This window comes from Salarias fasciatus, chromosome 17, assembly GCF_902148845.1.
Source record: "Salarias fasciatus chromosome 17, fSalaFa1.1, whole genome shotgun sequence".
Lineage (NCBI taxonomy): Eukaryota > Metazoa > Chordata > Actinopteri > Blenniiformes > Blenniidae > Salarias > Salarias fasciatus.
In genome coordinates this window covers 21,191,071-21,202,260 of record NC_043761.1, presented here as the reverse complement: position 1 = coordinate 21,202,260, position 11,190 = coordinate 21,191,071, and the positions used below count along the sequence as shown (strand labels likewise).

The 11,190-nt window shown below is 45.8% G+C and overlaps 1 non-coding gene across 1 annotated transcript; it reads right to left on the bottom strand.

The window, feature by feature from the left end:
• Positions 1-10,356: 10,356 nt before the first annotated feature.
• On the bottom strand, positions 10,357-10,428 carry trnag-ucc (transfer RNA glycine (anticodon UCC)). The gene has a single exon. It is a non-coding gene; the product is annotated as a tRNA-Gly (tRNA).
• Positions 10,429-11,190: the final 762 nt, after the last annotated feature.

Sequence of the window (11,190 nt, the reverse complement as noted above, 5' to 3'; positions counted from 1 at the left end):
CCTGTGTTTAGACTGCTGGGTTTGAGCCTGAAGAGCTCCTGTGATTGTGTAGAAGCTATTTGTCGTTGGAAAATAATAGTGAGTGAGTGAGTGAGTGAGTGAGTGAATGAATGAATACAAATAACTTGAGTTTGAGCACTGATGTCGCATCAAGCGCAGCCGTTTGTCCCGACCCCAATATCATTTCTTGCAGTCGTCAAATAATTACTGAAAAACATAGATGCACAGAAATAATTTTGAATGATTGTTTCTGACGGGAGGATTTTTTTGGCTTTGTTTTGTGTTGTTTTTTTTGTTTGTTTGTTTTTTATTTGTTTATTTTGCGTGTTTCTGATCTGGTCTTTGTCCAGAGACATGGGCGCGCAGCAGCGGCTCAGTGACAGGCTACCAGTTGACCCAGGACCAGACGTGGTGACTGGGCTGAGCAGCGGGTCGCACCGCGGACTGGGGGTCCGCTGAGCGCCGCTGTCAGCGGGCTGCTGGCTGAGCTCTGCGCCCGCAGCGTCTGGAGCCTCGCCGGTGGAGCGGAGGGTTACAGAGAACTTGCGGCAGAGCGCATCGAAGTTGTTTGACCTGTTTCAGCAGATATCCATCAGGACAAAACACTCTGCTCAGGGCTGAAGACTGCTCAACATCAGATCCTGTAAAGTGGTACAGAGAGCTTTTCATCATGCGCTTCACCTGGGAGGATAGAATCTGGATCGCTTTATGCTTCTAATACGATTGTTTTCAATGGGATTGGACAAAAAACACCCATGTGTCAGATCACCCACAATATGAATCATCAAACCCGCAACTCTTGTGCAGTGTTTTTTCCGTCTAAATGCAGGTGATTAACACCAGAACAGCCAAGACGGTCTGACAGACCATTTGGGTTTTTATAATTCAACTAAATCTGTTCAAAATAATTCCCCTGCCCTCTAATTCTTTGACTTTTCCTAAATATGTGTCTTGTATGTTTTTCTGAAGCAAATAAGGTCCTAACAATGACACACATGATATTACAAAGCATTTATACCTCCAAAAAAGATGAAAAAAAAAGACGCACTTTGCAGGGCTTTTTTTCTGCTATTGATTTGTTTTGGTTCATGTGCACATCTGAACAGGGAGCTAGCTCTGACAGCACACAATCAGACAGACGACCAAAAATATCAACCAAATCCCCAAAGAAAGGCAATGAAAAGAGGCGTAATGAAGAGATATAAGCTGGAAGAAGCTTTAGCAATGATACAGGAGGTCAGTGAGGGGGAATCGATGGCGGAGACGTGTCGGACATCAGCGATCTTGACTGGAGTGAAGAGGAGGAAAGTTCTGAATCAGAGTCAGAACAGCCACGGGCCAAACAGCGAAAAAAATGTAATCCTGCTGCCCCAAAAATACCTACCGACCTCCAGCTGCTGTACAGTCCAGCAGAACCTGCAGTGGCGCATGGAAGCGCTCACACGTCACCTCCAGGTATAGAGAATTACTGTAGGCTACTGTCAGTTTACAACTAAATAATTATAACATAAAATGGTGTAAAAAAATAAACTACTGTAATAAAATTCAACACAACAGGTAGTTGACAGCAGGAGCACTGCAGCGTCTCCAGATGTGCCAGTTACAGATTCAGGTAAAATATTATATCCTTCATCAAAGTACAGCAAACCATGTATTTTTCGTTTCCAAAAATTAATTTTAGAACGAACATATTTTCTGAATAAATACCTTTGTCCTGTAGAGCCTGCAGTCCCAGAATCAAATGAGCAGGGTGAGGCCAGGCCGGTGTGGGAAGGTGTCCGTCCTGATGCGCAGCACCATTATTGTTGTTATTGATGATTAATAATACAACTAGTGTGTGTGTGTGTGTGTGTGTGTGTGTGTGTGTGTGTGTTTATCAGGGCAAAGAGTGCGCAGAGTGTGAGTGAGAGGTGATGCTGCGCAAATGCGCACTATATAAAGTTTTAAATAAATTTTAAAACCTGATTTGAGGCATTAATAAAGCAGACATGAGGCATTAAAAGGTTTGCTTATCCTCTTGACTTAATATTTTGTTTATTTATCTTAATTTCTAATACATTAGATTACAGACAAACAACATGTTGGTGTGCTCCTGCGCAAAAATACTGCAAAATGTATGACGGTCTGTACACACATATTCATACAATAAGGTCAGTAAGTCTTTAAAGGTACAAGATAGATAGTTTTTCATATATTATTTATGTGCATCTGAACCTGACTTGTGACACAAAGAAGCAGAAACAAGTTTAATTCCCCTCAGATGGTCTGGGATGCAGCAGAGCAGCCAGGAAATAAAATGTAATTCATCATGTTAATTTAGCAGTGAGCTTTGCTGCAGTGCATTTACAAATGAGGAGCAGTGTTCATTTGATTGGTCAAATTGTGCTCAGCTGGGTTAAACCCACTTTCTCTCCTCCCTCTTGCGCCACCTGCGCCGGTGGGCGGGACGGAGGAGTGACTACACTGCTCTGCGCCAGTTCACGAAATTAGCTAAATGTTGTGGACAAGCCCTGTTGACTTCTTGCGCCGAAAGCCCGCCACAGCCCGCCTAGACCGCGCATAGACCGGGCGCAGTTCACGCTGGGCCAGTGCTCCTTCTGTCAACTACCGTGTTCACTGTTGTGTTTAATTTTATTACATTAGTTTATTTTTTTACACCATTTTATGTTATTATTTAGTTGGAAACTGACAGCAGCCTACAGTAATTCTCTATACCTGGAGGTGACGTGTGAGCGCTTCCTCACACCACTGCAGGTTCTGCACTGGACCGTGCGGCAGCTGGCGGTTGGTCGGGCATTTTTGGGGCAGCAGGATTACATTTCTTTTCGCTGTTTGTCCCGTGGCTGTTCTGACTCTGATTCAGAACTTTCCTCCTCTTCACTCCAGTCAAGATCGCTGATGTCCGACACGTCTCCGCCATCCGATTCCCCCTCACTGACCTCCTGTATCATTGATAAAGCTTCTTCCACTGAATATCGCTTCATTATGCCTCTTTTCATTGTCTTTCTTTGGGGATTTGGTTGATATTTTTGGTCGTCTGTCTGACTGTCTGCCGTCAGAGCTAGCTCCCTGTTCAGATGCTGGCATATGAACCAAAACAAATCAATCACAGAAAAAAAGCCCCGCAAAGTGCGTCTTTTTTTTTCTTTTTTTTTTTTTTTTTTGTAATCTTTTTTGGAGGTATAAATGCTTTGTTATTTTATGTGTGTCATTGTTAGGACCTTATTTGCTTCAGAAAAACATACAAGACAAATATTTAGGAAAAGTCAAAGAATTAGAGGGCAGGGGAATTATTTTTAACAGATTTATTTGAATTATAAAAACCCAAATGGTCTGTCAGACCGTCTTGGCTGTTCTGGTGTTAATCACCTGCATTTAGACGGAAAAAAACACTGCACAAGAGTTGCGGGTTTGATGATTCATATTGTGGGTGATATGACACATGGGTGTTTTTTGTCCAATCCCATTGAAAACAATCGTATTAGAAGCATAAAGCGATCCAGATTCTATCCTCCCAGGTGAAGCGCATGATGAAAAGATCTCTGTCCCACTTTACAGGATCTGATGTTGAGCAGTCTTCAGCCCTGAGCAGAGTGTTTTGTCCTGATGGATATCTGCTGAAACAGGTCAAACAACTTCACGATGCGCTCTGCCGCAAGTTCTCTGTAACCCTCCGCTCCACCGGCGAGGCTCCAGACGCTGCGGGCGCAGAGCTCAGCCAGCAGCCCGCTGACAGCGGCGCTCAGTGGACCCCCAGTCCGCGGTGCGACCCGCTGCTCAGCCCAGTCACCACGTCTGGTCCTGGGTCAACTGGTAGCCTGTCACTGAGCCGCTGCTGCGCGCCCATGTCTCTGGACAAAGACCAGATCAGAAACACGCAAAATAAAAATAATAATTAAAAAAAAACACACACACAATTTTAATCGCAAACAACATATACTCCATCAACACTCACGAGACGGAGGGGGGGAGGGAGGGCAATGGGGTCTTCTGCGCCCCCGTTTCCGGATTCCTTCTGGTGGGGGGTAGGGCGGGGGGGGCTGTTGTTTTCCCCACAGGCCGGGGGTTTGGAGCGGCTGTGGTTTGGGGGGCTGCTGGCTCTGGGGGGTGCATACCTGTCTGCGGCGGTGGGGTGGGGAGGTGGGGGCGGCAGTTGTGGGTGGTGGGGGGTCCTGGATGTGGGGTTCGGTGTTCCCTTGCCTTCCGGGGGTGTCTCCCACAGGATGTGACAGTTGGATGACGCGGGAATGTGAGTATGTTTGGGGTAGGATGGACTCTGTGTGTGTGTGTGTGTGTGTGTGTGTGTGTGTGTGTGTGTGTGTGTGTGTGTGTGTGTGTGTGTGTGTGTGTGTGCTTGTTAGCGTGTGCGTGAGAGTGTGTGAGTGTGTTGGAATGTGAGTGTGTGTGTGTGCGTTTGGTTTAGGGATGAGTGGTTGTGTGTGTGCGTGTGTGCATGTGTGTGTGTGTCAGTATGAGTGTTGGGTTGGGGCGGGGGGGAGTGAGGCGGGAGAGGACAGGGGGTGGGAGGGGTGGGCCGGGCGGTGGACGGGGGGGGTGGGTTCCGGGTGGGGGTGGGGGGGGGGGGGGTGATGCCCTGGATCTCGGGGTGCGTGGCCGGAGCGCTGGGGGGTGTACTGGCCTGGGGTGGGTAGCCGCCCGTGTGGGCCGGTTCTCCCGGGTGGGTCATGGCCCTCCGCCTGGGTGGGGGGTCGGCTCCTGGGCTCTTGGGCCTTGGGCTCTCGGCCCTGCCCGCCCCGGGCGTCCGGCGCCCGGGGTGGACCGGCTCCTGCCGGTCGTGGCTCCGCGGGGCCCGGGCCCCAGGACTGCCGGGGTCCCCGGCCGGGGCGTTCCTCTGCCCCGTTTCTGGACTGGAGCGTGGGCGTCTGCCTGGGGGGGCGGCTTGGATCCGGGCTCTGTGATGTCCGCCGGCTGTCTGGGCTCTGAGGGCCTCTCTGGCCTGCTTCTGGCCTTCTCAGAGGTCAGAGGTCATATATGCATGATCACTATCACCATCACTGTCACCATCATATTCACATGATCACGTTGATCTTTAATCACTCTTCACATACTGGGTTACCTTGTCTTCTTGTGGTGGTTAGAATAATGGTGATCTGTAGCAGACCTCTCTTGATGCACGCCCCGAGTTTACTACTAGTTACGACTAGCTATATTCAAAAAAAAAAAAAAAAAAAAAAAAAAAAAGGGTTTGTGGTGTCCTTGCATTTCCTTCCTCCCCTACACCTCCTTTTATTTTTGTGCCCTGGTCTGTTCATTAATATGGTTCGGAAAAAAAAAAAAAAAAAAAAAAAAAAATGTATGTATGGTTATGTAATTTTCTGTGTTGGTTGTCGGCTCTGTTTTGGTGTTGTCTAGATTGGGGGTTTGGGATTGTTCTAGGTTGCGTGTGGTGCGTCGACAACACTGTTTTGTATTGTGACTTTGTACATAGGTTGTGCCCCCCCCCCTCCCCCCCCCTTCCGTTCTCCCTCTCTTTATCTTTCTCTCTTTCTGTCCCTGCTCTCTGAGCATTTCCGTCCCGGTCCTGTCCGGCAGCCATGCCGGATGCCAGCTTTAAATAAAGGCAGCAGCAGGAGGAGACTCAGTCTCCTCCTGCTGCTAATATTAAAATCTGTTCGGATAGTAAAAGGCTACAATCATACAATATTGCACGCCCCAGCTGCCGAACAGGACAAGGGAAAAAAAAAAAAAAAAAAAAAAAAAAAAAACACACACACACAAAACAAAACTCCAAGAAATGATATTGGGTCGGGACAAAGGGCTGCGCTTGATGCGACATCAGTGCTCAAACTCAAGTTATTTGTATTTATGTATTTATTTATTTATTTATTCATTCATTCATTTATTCATTCATTCATTCACTCACTCACTACTATTTTCCAACGACAAATAGCTTCTACACAATCACAGGAGCTCTTCAGGCTCAAACCCAGCAGTCTAAACACAGGAGGAGGAAGCGTTCAGAAAGAATGTATTTATTTCATAAGTGACCTTAATGGCACTGACAAGCTGGAAACCTGTCTGTGAGGTTTTCTCAGACGAATTATCATCAGATCTTCCGCTCCCCTGCCTGCGCACACCTTCTGCACAAAATTATCACTGCGCCCAGCTGATTCTTTTGACACCTCCCCCTGGTGCGAGGCCATGCCCATCTCGGCACAAGCGCAGCGGACCGGTCAGAAACCCATTCGCGAAAATATGACTGCGCCACCGCCAGTTTGCGATCTCTGCGTTGCGCCGTGAAAATACGGCCCAATGTCTGCATTCATCCTCAACTGAGGCCTCGTTTCAGCAGACAAGTGTCGACCTGCTTTGCAGGAATATCAGGTGAGCAGGGCGTGTTGATATATTAAAGCTTTAAATAGCAACTCAACTGTCCAACAATCCTGAGTTTTTGAGGGATGGAGCTTTATGGTCATGGACCATGGACCAAAGGAAAAGGAGAGTATGACCAATAGGTTTCAATAGGTTACCTCTTGTTTAGAAAGAGTTTTTCCAGTGGGAGTGCCTGTTGAACTTTATTTTGAATTGTGTTCCTGCACTGATGTCATTTTGCACAGGGGTGTTGTCCACAGGTGTGATCAATCAATGAATGGCCCTTGCTTGTGTGTGTGTGACCATTTCGGAACAGTGTGAGCTGGTGTTTATTCTTCCTCGCTGTGAGTTTGGCAGTTTTCCTTGTGTTATCACAACGGTTGCATACCTCAGTTAGCTCTTTTCAACACTGCATAAGTGTGTGATGAAACAATAAAAAATTGTTTAAAGAATTGTTTTTGGCATTTGGTTTGTTCTGCATCTCCTTTAAAACAACACAGGTCAAAGAAAGAAAATAACTGCGCATTACAACAGTTGACATTCTTAATAATTCTCTTAGAAAAATTGTTATGCCATAAAACCACATCTACCTTTATCGATGTTAGAATGTCTTAGCTCTGCTCAATATGTTATCATGATGATGGGAGAAGTCCAAAGAGTAGAAACACGTGTAACACGTGTAACTGCTAGCATAATGGTCTCAGCCCAGGACCATGGTGTGCCCAGTCCTCCACTGGATACCTTTCTGGACCTGCTCAGCTCAGCCCAGTCTGCTCCCTACAGCATGTCCCCCTGCCCTGCTCGGCCCAAAATCCAGCCCTTCTCAACTCTCCTTTAGACTTTTCCTCAGTGATTCACCAAAATAAAAAATATTGTGGAGGTAGTAAAAGAGGAGATGGACGAGGGAGTAGAGTCGAGGGTGGTTTATTTCTCAAGCATGAAACTACCAGATCATCACAGGAAGCACCGCATTGACTCACTAATGCGAGAGCCCCTACATGTGGGGTAACAGCAGGTGCCGGGGGCACCATGGTGGCCACTGATCTGGGGATGCCCCTATCAGTAATGAGCAGAAACCAGGAGCTCTGTCTCACCTCGATGAAACCGGGCCGGCCAGCTGCCTTGAACCAGGGTTGTGACAAATCTGGGGGGACTCTCCGGAGACCTGCAGGGGCTAACCCAGGACCAACTCAGCAGGAACCCTCCAGATAGTAGTTCGGGGCCAAAGACATTCCCAGCATGATCCACAGCAGCCAGTTGACCCAGTTGCTGTCTGTGAATGTGGCACAGAGGGTAACCTTCATGGTGCGATGGAAGCGCTCGCACAGCCCATTAGCCTGACAGTTGAGTGTCACAGTGCAGCTTCACCCCAAAGCTCTTCACCTGTGTGGTCTTGGTGGAACGGTGATTTTTGGCCCGTTGACATGCAACGCAAGAGCTCCTGACATCCTTGCTGGCCCCACCCCAGCTGCACAGAGTTCACATGCAAACTGGAGAGACAGTCAGCCACTGCATTGCTTTTACCAGTGACACGTCTAATGTCTGTAGTAAACCTCAAGATGGCTGAGAGGTGGTGCTGGTGGCGCTCACCGTTCACGTACTGCGGCCACTGCATAATCAGAGGCATCTGTGGTGAGTGGTGAGTGCGACTGGTGCTGCTGAGGCAACCCAGTCTCACGGCAACTCGTGCTATAAGTCACGTAAATTAATCTATTGAATCGTGTCCGGGAGCACGATTTGTACAGTTTTTTCGTTTCCCATGCCTCTCTTTTGAAACTAATACATTCCAATGAGAGTCGCCCCCCTCACAATTAAACGAGGCATAAATTATTGTGTCTTTTATCCAGACACTCAAATAATAGCACCACTGGGATTCACTGCAGTGTCACAATAATCACTACAACCTTCATTTGTCTCCTATCAAATTGAAAAACACTGATATTAAAAAAAGAAAACAAAAATCAAGTTTGAATGGATTTTGTGAATAAGGAAATTCAAATAACTTCACTGTAGGGAATGAAACTTGTCTGAACCCATCAAAGCAGTTCTGTCGATCTTACTACAGCAGTCATTTTACCGAAATAAGCAATTTTTTTTATTTTTCTGTATTTTAACAAGTAATACTTTTCAATAACTTCACTATAACGTTCAACAGAGAAACGAAACTCTGCCCAAGTATCAAAACAGCTCCTGCTGATCATATTAAAGCAATTAGTTTGACCAAAAAAGGCGTTCACATAGTTTTTATGACTTTTTATGAGTAATTTTTTTTTTCAATAACTTTATTGTAGTGTACAGTAGATTAATGAAACCTGCCTCAACAATCAAACTATGAAAAAAAATTGTATCGAACAAAGTGTTTTTCTATTATGACAGGAAACAAGTGAAGGTTGTAGTGATTATGGTGACACTGCAATGAATCCCTGTACTGTTTTTTTTTCTTTTTGTGGTATTTGTCTTCACTGTTGCAGCGTCTTGTAAATTGTAGACGGTCCCTTAACCCCACAGCAGCACCAGCTGCTGATTGAAATCAATATTGTTTGTGATAGACAGATACTTTTATTAAAAATGAGCTTGTAGCATGTAGTCCACCTCACAACGATGGAACTTCTTCAGCAACATGACAAGAAGCTCGTCCATATGGGATTTTAAAGACTGTCACATTTTCATATTGATCAAGACATAAACTTTAATCTGGATTTCTTAGATTAAATTTGCCTTTGTTATTGAAAACATGATGAAACAAAGATGAACTCAAAAAGTCTCTTCATTCTTTAGTTTTAATTCAAAATGACTTATTTTCTTTTTTAATCTGGTAACACTTGTCACAGGCTGTAACAAAGGCAATAATGGAGAAAATATTTTCACAGTAGCAAAGGTCAAAGTTCATCTCTCCTGACATGCTGATAAAAGCTGCTTTCCATGCAGACTGCAACACAAAACTTCAACTAAACCTCTTTAAATGTCAGTAAAGCAGATTAAAATCACACTTGTTTCCTCTCACAAAACAGTACATTCTGCAAGTGCGACACGCCTGAAATGTCTAAACTCACTTCAACTAAATGTTCTAGACTCTGAACTGTTCCACATTTCTCTGTCCTGCTCAGCCAGGCGTTAAAGGGGCTGTATCATGCAAAATTCACTTTTTGTATGTTTTAACCTTGTTATATAGTTATGTTCTCCCCTAAAACTCCCCAAAGCATTTTTTCCCTTCATGCCTGCCTGTTTGAGCTTTCCTCATGTTTCTGCTGCTCAGAGAGGCAGCCCCTCCCGCACTGTGAAAATGCTCTGTTTCCCATGTTCACGTCACACGGTGAGGATGGCTCCCCTGAGCCCCCCTCCCGCAGGCCCTCGGCGATCAGCGTTGCTGCTTTTTGTGACTCCAATTACGGAGATAAACTTTAACCATCGTCTGAAAGCAACAGTCAAGCAAGAGCAAGAGTCTGAAGAGTCTGAAGGGTCTGCGCTTGGTGAGTTTCTAACAGGAAAAGATGTTTTCGCGTGTCTTTGTGTAGAGAAGCTAGAGCTAAAGAGCTAAAGCTAGCTAGCATATTTGTTTTGAAGCAATGATTGGTTGAAGTTCGCTGTCAGTCAATGTCCACAGGGGGAGAGGCGGGATTTTCAGTGAAACAGAGCGTTTTCTCTTCCGTGTTTCAGAATTAGCCCCAGAAAATCTTTTGTTTCACACAAAATGACTTTTCCGTAGCGCCAAAATTAAACTATTACCATGTTAATGTCATTTCTAGGGTTTGGACTAGCTAAAAAAGCAGGATACAGCCCCTTTAAACTACAAGCACAGAAAAAGTCCTCAAATAAAGGTCCACAAATATTCTGAACAGAACCGGTGACAACAGACAATCCACTTAGTTCAGGATAAGTGGACCAAACTCAATTACACTCATTTAACATCCCATTCAGTCAGTGATAGATTCATTTATTGTAATCACAGAAACGACATACCTCATAGATGAACAAGGCTATTATTTTACACTCTGAGCGAAACCATTTAAAGTTATAGGTCACTGCGATGGCCGGGAATCAAACCCGGGTCAACTGCTTGGAAGGCAGCTATGCTCACCACTTTACCACCATTGCTGTGCCAGAGGAACAGAGTCTGCTCTTCAGATCTGTGTGGTATGAGAGTCTTGTACGCAGCGGTCAGTGAAGCTCTTTGTATGGTCTTGTGTGTTCAGATGGAGCTGCTGAGGAAGCAGGTCTGATGGTGACATGACTGTGAAAGGAATCGATGTGACCAGCATTCCTCACTCTGAGGCCGCTGATTTAGCCCGACAAGGTTTGCTCTGCTCTGCCACGAGAAAAGAATGATTACTCTGCTTGACTGAACAAACATATGAAAGCTAACATTTTCTCTGTTAAAGGAATACTCCGAAGATTTTGGACCCACGCCCTATCCCGATCATTTACACAGTGAGATAAGCTCTTAAATACCTTTATTGTGTCCGTTCGTCCAGCCACTGGATCCCAGCTGTTAGCATCGTAGTTAGCTTAGCGCCAGTGGTGATGTTGTTATGTAAGCACCGCCCCGTTGGGGAGGGGATTATTGTTGTTGTGGCTCTGGCTGTTCATTCATTACATGGCTGCTGCCGCATGCTATCAACTGTGTCGTGTGATTCATTACCGTGTCTTCCTTCATTACCTGCGTGGTGGCAGCGCTTTGGATCTACGCCCAGAAGACAACATTAACACCGGGTCCGAACAGTAAATATCCCACACCGGGGAGTCACAGTGTAGTTACGTCTGCAAGTAGACACAGTTGTGCTAGCGTTAGCTCCGACACAGCGGGCTAACTGGCTAACTCGGCAGCATGGCTTCACACAGAGCACCGAAACAGTGGTG